Source organism: Anabrus simplex, chromosome 4 (assembly GCF_040414725.1).
Source record: "Anabrus simplex isolate iqAnaSimp1 chromosome 4, ASM4041472v1, whole genome shotgun sequence".
NCBI classification, from domain to species: Eukaryota; Metazoa; Arthropoda; class Insecta; order Orthoptera; family Tettigoniidae; genus Anabrus; species Anabrus simplex.
In genome coordinates, this window is record NC_090268.1 from 188913103 (window position 1) to 188929492 (window position 16390).

Sequence of the window (16390 nt, forward strand, 5' to 3'; positions counted from 1 at the left end):
TAAATATTTATTATTGTATTAGGTACATTAAAATAACATATCTTTTTTAATTTATAGCAACATGCAGAAGCACAGGGTAGCTGCGTTGAAAAAGAATGAAAAGATGTCCCTGTCATATCTCCAGGTAACTTTAGTGTAAAACTTTAATACCCAACATTCAAACTTTGTCAGCCTGAAATATTAAAATATAACTATTTCATATCTGACTTTTCAGAAGATCTGCAAAACTACAAGTCTACCGGCCCAGTTGAAAGATGATGATGATGATGATGCTTGTTGTTTTAAGGGGCCTAACATCAAAGGTCATCGGCCCCTAATGGAACGAAATGAACGAAAGGAGATATGAAGTTAAAATTTTAAAAAGTATCCACTGACTACAGTTTAAAAATGGATATGAAGAGAAATGAGGATGAGATTAAAACATACAGTGGATCTAATACGCAATGCCTTAATTTCTAATAAAATAAGAGAAAATACAGGAAATCGAAGGAATAAGGCATTGCCCAGTAGTACAGATATTAACACATAATTTACGTTAGAGGTTAAACTAACACATTAAAATGCGCAACACAAACTAAAATGAAGTCAATGAGATAAAAGCGCAACTGACATAAACAACACTAGGACAAAGGACATCATCACACACGATAAAACAGACCGCTATCCCTCATAAAGCGGATGACGAGGTCCGCTGACTGCTCGTCAACTCGCAAGATAAGGGAGATTGTACTCAGAAGGTTAATACTACGGCGCAGATCGACCAGGTTCACACACTCCGTAAGGATGTGTACGAAGGCAAGACGGTCGCCGCAGGTACACACCGAAGGGGGTTCTCCTTTCAGTAGATGGGAGAGCGTCAAGATACCGTGGCCGATCCGAAGGCGACATAATACCACGGCTTCCCTCCGCGAAGCCAGAAGGGAAGTCCTCCATACCTTCGTTGTTCCTTTTATCGCTCTCAGCTTATTGGGAAGTGGAATGGCCTGCCACTCCATCTCCCAATGAGACATAACCAGATGTCTCAGCTGAGAGCGAATATAACTTGCTGGAACCTTGAAAGGCAACGGGGGCAGTGTAACTGCCTCCTTGGCAGCCTGATCTGCTAACTCGTTTCCCTCGATGCCCATGTGGCTGAGAAGCCAAACAAACATGATTCTGGTGCCGGCATCCGAACACCCGGCCAGCAGGTCCTGATCCGCTGCACCAGAGGGTGCCGAGGGAAACAGGTATCAATAGACTGGAGCGAACTCAAGGAGTCGGTACACACAAGAAAGTGTCGGCGCTCATTGTACAGTGCGTACCGCAGAGCTCTACAGATAGCATAAAGCTCTGCTGTGTACACACTACAGGTTTCCGGGAGAGCAAAAAGGAAGCTATCATTATCGACAACGAACGCAAAGCCCACCTTCATTTCTGTCCTTGAACCATCCGTGTAGACGATGACGGAACCTGGATAGCGGCCAACAACGGACAGGAAGAGCCTCCGATAAATCGAAGGGTCCGTGTCTCCTTTCGGGCCAGTGTGCAAATCCAGGAAGATTTCAGGTCGTCGTACAACCCACGGAGGTACCCCACTTGGTTATCTGACAAGGCAAGGAATCGAAGGTACGTCAAACAATTCATAACTGCTATACAAGCGTATCCTGACCGGCCGCGTCGCACGAGGACAAGCAGCGTACAACAAACGGTTGCCATGGTTGAACACGCAAGGATAGCTTGGATGAAGTGGCATCTGTCGCAAATTTGCAGCATACATAAGTAGAAAAAGCTGGCGCCTCAGGTGTAAAGGCGGTACACCAGACTCAGCGAGGAGGCTGGCAATGGGGCTTGTACGAATAACACCCGTCGCCAACCTAACCCCGCCGTGGTGGATGCTGTTAAGCTTCGCAAGAACGCTTGGCATTGCTGAGCCATATGCTGCACTGCCGTAGTCTAGCCGAGATAAAATATGTCCCCTATAGAATCGTAGGAGCAGCGAGCGGTCAGCCACCCAAGAAGTGCTGCTAAGAAACTTCACGATATTAAGTTTCTTAGTGCATTGCACTTTTAACTGCCGCACATGTGGCTCCTACGATAATTTATTATCAAAAAGGATCCCAAGAAATCGGTAAGTGTCAACTACAGGGATAGATACATTTCCTAAATAAAGTTCAGGAGGAGGGTGAAGAGAACGTTGGCGACAAAAGTGGACAACACAGGTCTTTGTGGTGGAAAAACGAAAGCCACGTTCTAAGGTCCACTGCTCCACCCTCCTAATAGCTTGCTGTAACTGTCGCTCTGCGACTGTCATACTGCACGAGCTATAGTGCAGAGCAAAATCATCCACATATAGGGACGGTATTACGGCTGGACCAGCAGCAGCGACAATACCGTTTATGGCAATCGCCAACAGAGTGACACTGAGAACCGATCCCTGTGGGACTCCATTTTCTTGAACGTGGTATTGCGAATATGCCCTCCCTACTCGGACACGGAATAGCCGGGGGGACAAAAAATTCGCAATAAATACCGGCAAGTTACCTCGGAATCTCCATTGATGCAGGACTGAAAGGATGCCACATCACCAGGTGGTGTCGTAGGCCTTCTCCAAGTCAAAGAAGACAGCTACCAAGTGCTGTTTGCGGAGAAACGCATCCTGGATAGAGCTCTCCAGGCGTACCAAGTGGTCTGTGGTGGATCGAGCGGCTCGAAATCCACATTGGTATTCGGACAAGAGTCCTTGTTTTTCCAGACACCACACGAGACTGCGATTTACCATCCTCTCAAATAGCTTACACAGGCAATTTGTAAGACAAATCGGTCTGTAACTTCCTGCATACTTAGGATCTTTGTCAGGCTTGAGGACAGGAATGACTATGCCCTCTCGCCACTGAGACGGAAAATCACCCTCTGTCCAGATTCGGTTGAACACACGAAGGAGATATAGTAAACTATCATCACTAAGGTGTTTCAACATCTGGTTATGGATGTTGTCCGGTCCAGGAGACGTGTCCTTGCAAAGCGCTAAGGCGCTGCGGAGTTCCCAATCCGTAAAGGGCACGTTGTAGTCCTCTGAAGCTTGGGTGGCAAAACTAACGTGAAGAAGTTCTGCCTTCCGCTTCAGAGCGAGGAAATCAGGATGGTAATTCCCGGAGCCAGATACATCCGCGAAATGACTAGCTAGATGGTCAGCAATCGTGAGAGGGTCAGTGGCGACACTGCCTGAAATGGAAATTCCCGGTACAGCAGATGATCCTTGGATACCCGAAATCCGTCGAACCTTAGTCCACACTTGAGATGCTGGAGTATGTGACGTCATAGACGACACATAATACTTCCATGAAGCGTTCTTACTTTGTCGAATAAGAACTCGCGCCGTAGCGCTTAGTTTCTTAAATGTTACCAAGTTAGCCAGAGTAGGCTGTCTACGGTAACGCTTATGAGCGCGGCGGCGTTCTTTGATGGCTGCTGCTATTTCATCGTTCACCAAGGAACGAGTTTTCGGCGAGAAGTCACCGAGAAAAACGGAATGGGCTCCTCAGCAGCAGCAAGAATAACTTGGGTGACGTAAAGTATTTCCTCGCCGACGGTCCGCCTGATATCATCGTTAAAGGCAGCTAGTGATGTGTACTTTGGCCAATCAGCATGTTTCAAAATCCATCGAGGGGGAGCCTCGACGGATTTTTGGTTCATCAAAGTAAGAATGATGGGAAAATGGTCACTGTCACAGAGATCATCGTGTGCATTCCACCGAAGGAGTGGAATCAACGTTCGGCTGCATAGACTTACGTCTATGCGAGAATATGTGCCGTAACGTACACTAAAGTGAGTTGGTTCCCCTGTATTCAAAATACATAAATCCAGCTCTGTTAGTAGTGTTTACAGCTCTCTTCCCCGGGGGCAAGGCGTCTCAGGGCCCCATATGGGCGTTAAAATCATTTCTGTTCAGATGCTAGCTTGGTGGAAAATAAACATTACACACTGTTGCTATGACAGGCAGCGGAACGCTAACAGCTACAGCCTCGAGTGGGGTTCTTAATGGAACCTCTTCGCTGTAGGTATCAGAACGTACAAAAATGCCAACACCACCGGAAACCCGGTGAGCATAGTACAGTTCTGTCGAGTATAGTCTGAAATTTCTCAAGACCGTTAGATGACCAGGTCTGAAGCTGGTCTCCTGAATACAGACTATACTCGCTGCGTACTCCCTAATGAGCTGACGTAACGCAGCAAGATGCCTGTCATAACCGTTACAATTCCACTGTACCAGTGCCATAGTGTGGACTATAAATGGAGTGTTAGGTTATGAGCGACAAAATGCTCGTCAGCCTAAACACTATCTACTTCTACATCCGTAGATGTAGAGGACAGCGCGACATCCATCTCGTCATCAAAAGATGGCAGGGGTGCCGCCCAGAACTTCGACACTTTTCAAGCGCGAAGGGGTCCTCTACGAGGAGAGCGCGCAGGTTTGGGAGCAGGAGTGCCCCCTGGCGCAGACTCATACCCCCCAGATGGGGGGCATGACTTCTCCTTCACAGGGGAAGTCCGAGAGCGCTCAGGACGTGCGCTCTTCTTCCCCTTTTTCTTTTCTAGTTTAGACGGGCTGGGAGTTGGTTTCCCAGCCCTGGTCAACGATGCCGCCTCCGCCGGCTGGGGCACGACTTTCGTCGACCTCCTAGAGGGGGGGGAGACTTAGTCTTGGTTGGTCGAAGGTGGGGTGGTCCCCCCCTTCGAGCTTTGACTATTTGCGACGTTGCTGGGAGCAGCAACAGTCGCCTTGGGTGCAGCGGTCTGGACAGGTGTCGAGGTTGAAAATGACGAACCTGGAAGACTCTGAGCTATCAAGCCATAGTCGAGTGTACGGGCAGGGGTATTCGCAGAATTAAACTTACGGCGCGCTTCCTGGTAGGAAAGACCATCCAGGGTCTTGATCTCCTGGATCTTCTTCTCACTCAGGTATGTCGGACAATTCCGATCCCGAGGAGAATGAAAACCGGAGCAGTTAGTGCACTTGTATGGAGTTGTGCATTCCTCCGCGCCGTGAGCTACTCGTCCACATGTACCACATACAGCCTGATTCGAACAGCGAGATACCATACCGTATGTCCGAATCGCTGGCATTGATAGCAACGCATAGGAGGCGGGATGTATGGCCTCACATCGCAACGATAAGTTGTTACCTTGACTTTCTCTGGTAACACTGACAACTTGAAAGAGACAATGAAGGCACCAGTGGCAACGTCTTCACCGTTGACCTTGCGCGTAATGCGCCGGACGTGTGTCACGCCACGGTTCTTCATGTCTTCCATCAACTCGTCGTCAGTGTTCAAAATAAGGTCGCTGTGAAAGATGACCAGGTTCAAGGACTTACGCTCCTCCACTTTGACGGGGATTTCGCCAAAGTGCTCGCACTTAAGCAACTGATCAGCTTACAGTGCTGTACGAGTCTTTAGAAGCAAATTACCGTTGCGCATTTTTTTAAGTTCCTCCAGTTCGCCGTAGACGCCTTCGATGTGCCTACTAAACAGGATCGACTTCACCAGCTTAAAATCGTGCCCATCGGTTCTGGTAGCGACCAGAAACCTAGGGAAGCTGGATCCCATTCCTTCACGCTGCGCATGTTCCCAGGGAGTTGAACCTCTCAGGGAAGCAAAAGTTAAAGACTTAGGTGGGGGACCACCTTGAGAGAGCCGACTTCGTTTGGAAGCCATGCCCGATAGCTTCCTCCCCGAATGCCACCCACTCCGATCAGGGGTCTCTGTAGCCGAACCAAGCAGCCAAGGCAATACCCACCTGGTCATAGCAGGTACTGCCCGGGGTCCGATGTTGGACGATGCCTAATACGGGATGACTGAGGCAATGAGCACGAAGATTCCCTTCCTTCAGTCACCCGCAATAGCATGTACCCCATAGCGTGTACAGAGCACTAAATATAGACAAAATAAATAAAAATAATTAATAATAATATGTCCTTCTGGCATTCGGCTGTGCGGGGACCTGCGTTGTCAGGCGGATACCACTGCCCGGGTACATGACACTCCCACCCGCCGCGTCCTGGGTGGTTGCTGGCACGGGCTTTCGAGCGTAGTCGCACACATAGGAGCTCCATCGCCGAGCAGCACGCACATCAAAATTTAGAATGGTCTACATCTGACCCTCGGAAAAATAATAAAAGATAAAGAGGGGACCATGGCCACATGACCCTTTAAGTCGCCTTCTACGACAGGCAGGGATTACCTATTGATGTATTCAGCCTCTCCCATCCACAGGAGGTCTATCACATTATAACAAACCGCAATCCATGTCCGCGCCAAGGTCGCCCCTTTTGTATTTTATTTCCCTCAAGTCCGCCGGCAAGCCGGTTAGGATCCCCCTATCCGCCACCTGAGACGCGCCACGTGGGAGTATCACCTCTCCCCCTGCTACGCCATCGTAGTAGGTTCGTGGACTGAGGCAATGAGCACTAGGACTCCCTTCCTCCAGTCACCCGCAATAACATGTACCCCATAGCGTGTACAGAGCACTAAATACAGAGAAAAAAATAAAAGTAATTAATTTTAATATGTCCTTCTGGCATTCGCCTGGGCGGGGACCTGTGTTGTCAGGCGGATACTACTGCCAAGGTACATGGCGCTCCCACCCGCAATGGTTCTGGGTGGGCAGTTGCGGCCTTTTGGGCGTAATCGCACCCGTAAGGGGCCCATCTGCGGGCAGCACGCACATCAAAATTTGGAATGGTCTACATCTGACCCTCGTACAGATAATAAAAAGTAAAGAGGTGACCATGGCCACATGACCCTTTTAAGTCGCCTTCTACAACGGGCAGGGATTACCTATGGATGTATTCGGCCTCTCCCATCCACAGGAGGTGCAACACATTATACCAAACCGCAATCCATGTCCGCGCCAAGGTCGCCCCTTTTTGTCGCCTCTTACGACAGGCAGGGGATACCGCGGGTGTATTCTACATGTGCCGCCCCCACCCGCAGGGGGTGAGGACGAAGAAAGAATGGATGGAGATGAATTTAAAACGATCAGTGGATCCTATCCACAGTGCCTCACATGCACAGAAGCTGGCACAAAACAATCGTATTACCGACAAACGGACTGCTTCTATAGCACGGTGCTGAATTGATTATGCCTTTAGTCGAAACGGGTCCAAAATCCAGGTCGTCAGCCCCTCATAATGGTATTTATCGCTAGGAAAGTAGAACCATGCTCTGTGTAATGTTGCGGTACTAATCAAAAGTAGCGGAGACTCGCGGTATTCCACACACTATGGTACTATTCACAGGTAGTGTAATGCGCATTTGTAACACAGATCTATGGTGTTCGGCACATTGCGGCGCTGTTTGCAGGCAACGCAAACCTATAAAGGCAACGTAAACCCATGGCGTTCCTCACATAATGGACTAACCACACGGACCCGTACTATCCCGTGGAATTCCTCACATAGTGGGAACAGAGCATATGTAAGGCAGAACCATGGTGTCGCTCATCTCATGTAGGCGTACGAATAACAGGTACTGTAGGACCCCCATCCTGATTCACAAACTGTCGCTACTAATCAGAAACCTATTGCGTACCTAACAGAGTGGTACTACGCGCAAGTAAATGCAACCCATGATGTTCCCTGCGTGATGGTACTAATTACAAGTAGTTTTATGTTTCTAATTGGATCATCCCTTGGTCGCCCCTTTTAGTCGCCTCTTACGACACGCAGGGGATACTATGGGTGAATTGTTCGTCTGCCTCCCCCACCCACAGAGGTGTGTGTGTTTGGTCCGGGAGAGGGATTTTATTTCCCTGAACTCCGCCGGCAAGCCGGTTAGGATGTCCCTATCCGCCACCTGGGACGCGCCACGTGGGAGTATCGTGGTTGAAAATATGTATTATTCTATCAGGTGAAGATTTTTTTATCGTCATATATTTTATAGGGTACCCGTGAATGTAAAAAATAGCCCACTGATTTTCTGATTCAACATACTGTTGGTTAAGTTATTGCGTCCGTCGGCTCACATACTGTCCACATATGATTGAAGTCTTGTGCAACGATGTGACATATGAACTGAGAGATTACTGAGCCGTTCTCCCCAATGTAAAACAGGTATTTTTGAGTGGTCATGACCATGACTCATAGTCATAGGGCAGGCTAGAGTCGATTTTAATTGTCAAATGTCAACTAAGTTATAATTCTAAGATTCATTAAACTATTAAATAGTATAACCTAATAGCCTACCTACTTACCAGCTACTTCAGAATTATGTTTTGACTACCTTTTTAACACTGCAAATAAATCCATCTATTATTTAAACCTCCCTGTAAGAAGAGGACAGTGAATGCAAGTGGGTATTATTTTCAAATGAGCTGAGCTCGAGAGTCCATTATATCATACGATTCTTTCAGTGTACCATGGCTCACTGTACGTCTCGCTGCAGCGGAAGCTCGGCTCTCCGCCAGTGTCCAGTGTGTCAATAAGGAGCCGTGTGTATTTTGTGTCTCACTGAGCCGTGCTCGTTCACGAGTGTTTCGGACACTTGAATGAATCGGTACACTGCTTCGAATCATGCATTCAGAAGCCAACACTAGTAAGTAACACGACAAAGATTAACTTACTTACCAGATATCCACCTGCCTTCGAAGGAACGAGATGAAAACTTATCGCTGAGCACGTCTCGAAGTTGGAAAGTTTTGCCTTCTGTTTCGTCATTGGCAAACGCTTTGTTGCTACCCAGTAAAACACCAAGCGTTGCGACGATGAAACACAGTACCTAAAATACAAGATATAATAAATGATAATTAATAACATGAAGAAGGAACTTAGAATTTAGATTTTATAATTCCACCTTTACAATACTGTAATTGTCTTTATTACAAAGACTACATTAAATTGCACTCGTGAAACATGTTTCGTCCTCTTATAGGACATCTTCAGTCACAAATACATAACATCAAAAATAAGGCGAGGACACATTAAAATAAGTGAATGCAAAGTCTTTGTATCCTGTGACGCGGCGTGATAGCGTCTTGTCAATCTTCAATGTTAAAATGGTGCAGTGTGAACATGATATGAAGCATGAAGTCCAATTAAAATCATATGTTAAAACTGTAGTTCAAAACAACGAATTGTCATTTATAAAACACCGTAAGTGGCTATGCAAATAAAATTATGTGCATATTGTACATAAAACAGTGTTGTGGTGATGCCACATTATAATAGATTTCTTGATTAGGATGTGGAGTTATACTGATGCTAGTTGAACCTGATTGTGTGTTGACAATAGGGGCCTAAAAAAGAAAAAGAAAATATGAATGAACTGAAGAATAAAATGCCGTTAAAATGTGAACTATGTGCCATTCCAGTCACTCACCTCCTTGCCCGTCCTACATCGACCACTCCACCTCAAGTTCTCTCAGCTGATGCAATACTGAAGCTTGTGGATAATGGAGATGTTTCCGATATAGAGGGTTGTGATAGTGATGAAGAGGAACGAGATGAATTATTTGACCAGTTGCCAGCTCCAGGTACGTTTAACATTACTCACTATTGTTGTTGTTGGTGGTGGTGGTGGTTTTTGCCTTGAAATAATAGTAGGCCTCATGTACTCAATTATTGTATTTTTCCAGGAGGTGATACGTTAGATGAAATACGTGATGAAGGTGATGGTGAAACTCCAACACCTGAGGAAAATGGCGTCCCAGTTGAGGTGGAGTTGACAAGTTAGACTTCCTTATAAGCCTTTATAGAATCTGCATCAAGACTAGGAAATGGACTCTCAAGATGACATTTCATGGTATAGATATGGATATCGCCAATAGCTGGCTGGAATATCAAGCAGATGATACAAGATTCAGACTTCCTATGAAACAAACATTAGACCTTCTCCATTTTCGTCTGAAACTGCAGAAGCCCTGGTGAAGCAAGCAAAAAATAGAGTGGGAAAAAATTGGGGTCGTCCTGGTACAGGCAGTTACAATATTGAGTCCTCAACAACTAAACTGCAAGGTGTAGAAGTTCGTCCCTCAGAGGAAGTTCGTTATGATAATGTAGACCACATGCCAGTCCACAGTGATGAAACATTACCCGGTAGATGCAAGAACACAGACTGCAGAGGGAAGTCACGTTGGTGCTGCCAGAAATGCAACATCTATCTTTGTCTCAACAAGGAAAGGAACTGCTTCACCAATTTCCATCACAAAAACTAAGGAACTCTGAGTAAATGGATTTTTCTATGTGTTAGTGGCATGACTGAATAATGTGCATTCAAGGAGATTTACTCTCGCCAATTTCAATGACAAATTTTTGTATTCATTGTAGTTGAATTATTGCAGTAATTTCTTGTGTGTATTGCCAAATATACACATTATTAGACAAACAATATTAAAATGTATTGTTTACATTTTCATTCAGTGCAGAATTCTAGAAGTTTACTGTAAGAAACACACGTTTTACCAATAACAATGCATTCACTGTGTATATGAAAGAACTGATAGTATATTTACCATTGAATAACTTTGTCTAATTTGTACACATGCTGTATTTTCAAAAATAACCAAAATGAAATTATGACTTTTTTGTATACAGACTTCTGTTAACTTGTACACACCCCTAAAACAGAAAAATATTTTTTTCTCCAGTGTAAATAATTCGTGATCGAAAGGGTTAAGGAGAATGGTTTGATTGTGACTAAAGCGGACAAGGGGAATGCGACGGTCATTATGAATAAAGAATCATACATACAGAAAAGCGAAACCTTTTTCGCAGAGAATTCATTCAAATTATAAACAAAAAGACCCGACGAATATCATTCAGAGAAACTTAAAGAAACTTCTTAAACAATCTTCTTTCCTCCTTAATGAAAGGGAGTCTCAAAAACTTATTAATATGAACCCGGGTATTCCGACGGCTAAGGCACTACCGAAGGTGCATAAAGATAATATACCTATAAGACCCATCATTAATTTCAGAAATAGCCCTATATATAAGACGTCTAGATTTATACACAATTTCTTAAAAAACATTATAGATTTGAGGGTAATAGGTCTATTAAGAATTTCAAAGAATTTTGCAATCGTATTAAAGATTTAAACATACAATCGAACCATAAGATGTATTCATTCGAAGTCAAAAACATGTTCTCGAATATTCCAGTATCAAAAACGATAAATCTTGTAAAGAATAATCTACTTAAATACAGTAATTTGAGTAGGCAAGAGATAGCCGATTTTATTAATATTTTGGAGTTCGTCGTCGCTAATAATTACTTTACTTTCAACGGTCAAATATATAAACAGGAAGGTCTTCCTATGGGGGCCCCAGCTTCGGGAATTATGGCGGAAATTTATATGTAATTTCTTGAAAATAGCAAAATTAACAACATTAAAGGAATAATAAGCTGGTTGAGATACGTAGATGATACGTTTACAATAATTGACCATAGCATTACTAATGGACAGGAGGTATTAGAACAAACGTTGTAACCAACAGTTTTGTTGAAAGTGAGTTAAAGATGGAATAACGTTCTATATGGTATCCTGCATGCGATGGGAAACTTTGTTCTTGCAGAAAATAACAGTTGGCACCATAATGAATATTTCAAATTACCGTTTAGTAGAACAACGTTGTAACTACAAGCAACATGGCCGACTCTGTTGTTGTGTCGCTAACAAACAGTGATCAAAAAAGACTAAATAAAGGTAAAAGACGGAAAGTTAATCTTGCTAATTGGAAAGATAACAGACTGAAGGACAGCGGATGCCCATATATTTCGAAAAACAAGCAACCTGTTCCTGGAAAACTACCACCAAGTGGGGTAAGTAGAACAACGTTGTAACTGATTCCGATCCATATAATGCTTAAAGTATATTAACTGATCGGTCAGTATTGAATTTACCTATGTAAAATATTTAGAACCCATACTTATACAAGCCTGATGCACTTCTGGAACAATATCATGGTTATAGAGCAATTCTATTTTGAAATATAGGCACGTTAATATGTTTAGGCTATGTAGCTGTTGTTGCAATAGTACAGATCGTACGATTTCATATTCATGATCAAACCAATTTGCCTCTAGTTCACAAACAACAAGTAAGCTTTTATATGCTAAATGTAGGCATAATTTATTTCGATTCAATGGAGTTGTTTCTTTTATTTTTAGGAAAAAGTTTGCCACTGCAAGTTTTCGTGCGGAAATGTACCTGCGAATAATAAAATAAAGTTGTTCCAGACGTTCTACGGGCTTAATTATGATAACCAAACAACATTTTTGGCTCACCAATGCATTGAAGTAGGGAAAGTAAAGAGACGGACTACCCCAGAAGAAGTATCTCGTCGCCAGTGTTCAGTTCTTTACTACTTACCTCTGGAAAATGGTAGGGTACAGATTTGTCAGAAGACTTTGTGCAATGTGTATAGTATTACACCTCGTAGAGTGCAAATCTTGATTGAAAAAATGAAAGCCAAGTTGCCTCTTCAGGACAAAAGAGGAAAGCATTCCAACAGGCCAAACAGAATTCCTGATTGTGACAAAGACTTAGTAAAAAGACATATTGAATCATTTCCTAAACAGGAAAGTCACTACTCCAGGCATAAGAATGTGAACTGTTTCTTAAGTCCACAACTGAATGTGCGGAAAATGTATGAACTTTTCCGGAAGAAATATCCCAATGTTAATGTCACTGAAAGCACATATAGAGACACCTTTAGAAGTGATTTTCAATTGAAATTTGGAATTCCTAGGTCCGATTCCTGTTCATACTGTGACAGATTGTTCATTCAGACGACTGCAGCCTCATCTGAAGAGGAATGTAAACAAATTGAAATTGAAAGCACAATTCACCACACTAGGGCTGAACTAGCGTAGAAAACACTTGCAGCTGATTCTGATAATAGCAAAACCAATAAAAATGTAGTAACCTTGTGCTCTTCAGCAAGTGCTATTTTGTCCACGATTACACCTGATGATGATGCTTGTTGTTTTAAGGGGCCTAACATCGAAGGTCATCGGCCCCTAATGGTACGAAATGAAAGAACAAAAATTACAAAGGCATCCACTGACCAAAATAAAAATAAAAAATGTCAGGAAGAATGAATGGATGGACAGGAACCCAACAAAACACAAAACAAACAAACAAAAACAAAAACCAGTGGATCGGATTCAACAGAGAACGAAAATAACATTATTACCGACCAAGGAACCACTCATAAAGCACAATGATGCTTGGTGTCTAAAGGGGGTGCAAAATCCACGTCTAAGGCCCCACAGAATGGTACATGTCGCGAGTAAAATAGAACCATGGTATGTGTCACATTGGGGTATTGATCAGAAGTGGCGAGGACTCACGGTGTTCCACAAAAGATGGTACTACTCACAAGTATTGTACTTCGTACAGGTAACGCAGACCTATGGTGTTTCGCACACAATGGCGCCACCCACAGCCAACGGAAACCGATGAGTTTCCTCACCTAGGGTACTAGTCACGGGTGCCGGTCCCAAGGGCCCCGTGGTGTTCCGCACATAGTGAGTACTAATCACAGGCAACGCAGACCCACGATGTCGCTCATATAGTGGTACAACTCACAGGCTACGCCCAGACCCGCGGTGTTGCCCACATGGGTACAACGCACGGGTACTGGAATCCACCAGGCCAGGCTTTTTACTGCAACGAATCACAAACATACTTCGTACCATGTTGGTGAGACTACTCGCAAGTACATGCAACCCATGGTGTTCCCCGCATGATGGTACGAATCAAGAGTCGTTTCATGGTTCTAATTCATTCATCCCTTGGTCGCCCCTTTTAGTCGCCTCGCACGACAGGCAGGGGATACCGTGGGTGTATTATTCGTCAGCCTCCCCCACCCACAGGGGGTGTGTGTTTGGTCCGCGAGAGGTATTTTATTTCCCTCAAGTCCGCCGGCAAGCCGGTTAGGACCCCCCTATCCGCCACCTGGGACGCGCCACGTGGGAGTATCACCTCTCCCCCTGCTACGCCTGCGTAGCAGGTTCGTGGCACGATTACACCATTCTTCTGTGTTTTACCAACGTCAGTACTCGTGCTACAACCTAGCAATCCATAATATGGGTAACAATACTGCTTTCATGTATTTCTGGCATGAAAGTATTGCCAGAAGGGGATCAGCAGAAATATCTTCTTGTATACTGAAATATGTTCCTACTTCAAGCCACTTAAAGCTGGTGAAATTCGTAATTTGATTGTTTGGTCTGACCGCTTACCAGAATCTGATCGTCTGCAAATATTTTACTGCTGTACATCAAAAATTCCCTGTCACAGGGCACAGTTTCTTGCCATGATAGAGAGGAACAAAAATTCCTTCCCTGTGTATGAGCCATTCGATTGGGTACCTGTGATTGCAAATGCCAAAACGTGTGGTTTTCTGGTTTGCGTGATGGAAAGTGAAGATTTCAAGGATCTTACCATACTGGATACCAGCTTAAGCAAGGGGTCATTCAAAATAACAGAGTATGCATGGCTTCAAATATCGTCCGATGATCCCACTACACTTAGAGGAAGAAAAAGTCATAATATTTTACAACCCTGGGTATATCAATGCTTGGCAAAGAAGACAAGAGGAACTAGAAACATAAATTTGCCACCTATGAATATTTCAGCTTTTCCGGTTTTATATGGGACACCTTTACCAATCAAGAGCGCAAAAAAGAAGGATCTGTTCGACATGTGTCAATATATTCCTGCTGAAAAGAGAGGTTTCTATGAAAACTTACTAAGTGAATAACGTTTTACTCCCCAGTATGTAATAGTCGTTTCTGTGGTATTAAATCATAAATATCTTACTTTACAAGTTATAGCATATTGCAACCAATTTTGCGATGATAATGAGACACAAGCTTTCTGTGGAAGTGTGATATTACTGTACTCAGGTATTCTGATTATTTTTACTGCTGTGTTCTATTTTGTTGAAGGGATTTCAGATAATATTGTGAGTGTATTTCAGAAGAACAACGTTGTAACTAGCCACATACAACGTTATTCCTGCTGAAAATTTTTTGTGTTGCCTATAATAATGTTGTAAATGTACCATACTGTGTTGACAACTTCACAATACATTGTTCAATGGTGGTATTACCTTACATATCCAGTTTTTGTTTAAAAATAATAATAGTTAAGCATTAAACCATTTTTTTGTCCCCCTGTAAAATTTACTTTTTTTGGATACAACGTTTTTCGGGTGAACGATTCAATTAAACAATATCGATTCACAGATTAAATTTTCTTTCGAAAATGAAAATAATAAAGCATTAAACTTTCTTGACATTACAATTATAAGCCTTAGCACTTGAGGTGGAGTGGTCGATGTAGGACGGGCAAGGAGGTGAGTGACTGGATGGGCACATAGTTCACATTTTAACGGCATTTTTTTCTTCAGTTCATTCATATTTTCTTGTTCTTTTTTAGGCCCCTATTGTCAACACACAATCAGGCTCAACTAGCATCAGTATTAACTCCACCTCCTAATCAAGAAATCTATTATAATGTGGCATCACCACAACACTGTTTAATGTACAATATGCACATAATTTTACTTGCATAACCACTTTTTTTGCTAGGGGCCTTACGTCGCACCGACACAGATAGGTCTTATGGCGACGATGGAATAGGAAAGTCCTAGGAGTTGGAAGGATGCGGCCGTGGCCTTAATTAAGGCACAGCCCCAGCATTTGCCTGGTGTGAAAATGGGAAACCACGGAAAACCATTTTCAGGGCTGCCGATAGTGGGATTCGAACCTACTATCTCCCGGATACAAGCTCACAGCCGCGCGCCTCTACGCGCATGGCCAACTCGCCCGGTGCATAGCCACTTACGGTGTTCTATAAATGACAATTCGTTGTTTTGAAGAACAGTTTTAACATATGATTTTAATTGGACTTCATGCTTCATATCATGTTCACACTGCACCATTTTAACATTGAAGATTGACAAGACGCTATCACGCCGCGTCACAGGATACAAAGACTTTGCATTCACTTATTTTAATGTGTCCTTGCCTTATTTTTAATGTTATGTATTTGTATTTGTGACTGAAGATGTCCGATAAGAGGACGGAACATGTTTCACGAGTGTAATTTAATGTAGTCTTTGTAATAAAGACAATTACAGTATTGTAAAGGTGGAATTATAAAATCCAAATTTTCACAAGTTGATACTTTGACAATACGGGCTCTAATATGAAATTTATAACGAGCAATGAAGAATGAAGGAAGGACAAAATTACAAGAACTCGAAAAATACGCGGCCAAAAATGAATTACTAGGTTTCTAGGAAAGATGATGATAATAATGATGATGATGATGATGATTGTTGTTTAGAGGGGCCTAACATTGAGGTCATAAGCCCCTAATGCTACGAAATAAAATGACAACA

At 43.5% G+C, this 16390-nt stretch overlaps 1 protein-coding gene across 1 annotated transcript in view; it reads right to left on the reverse strand.

Moving 5' to 3' along the window:
- LOC136872222 (venom dipeptidyl peptidase 4) overlaps positions 1 to 8748 on the reverse strand; it is a 226349-nt gene extending 217601 nt beyond the window's left edge. The window contains exon 1 of the mRNA XM_067146050.2: positions 8603 to 8748. The gene's annotated coding sequence lies outside the window, so the exon portion shown is untranslated. The remainder of the gene's footprint in view (positions 1 to 8602) is intronic.
- Between the last annotated feature and the right edge of the window lie 7642 nt (positions 8749 to 16390).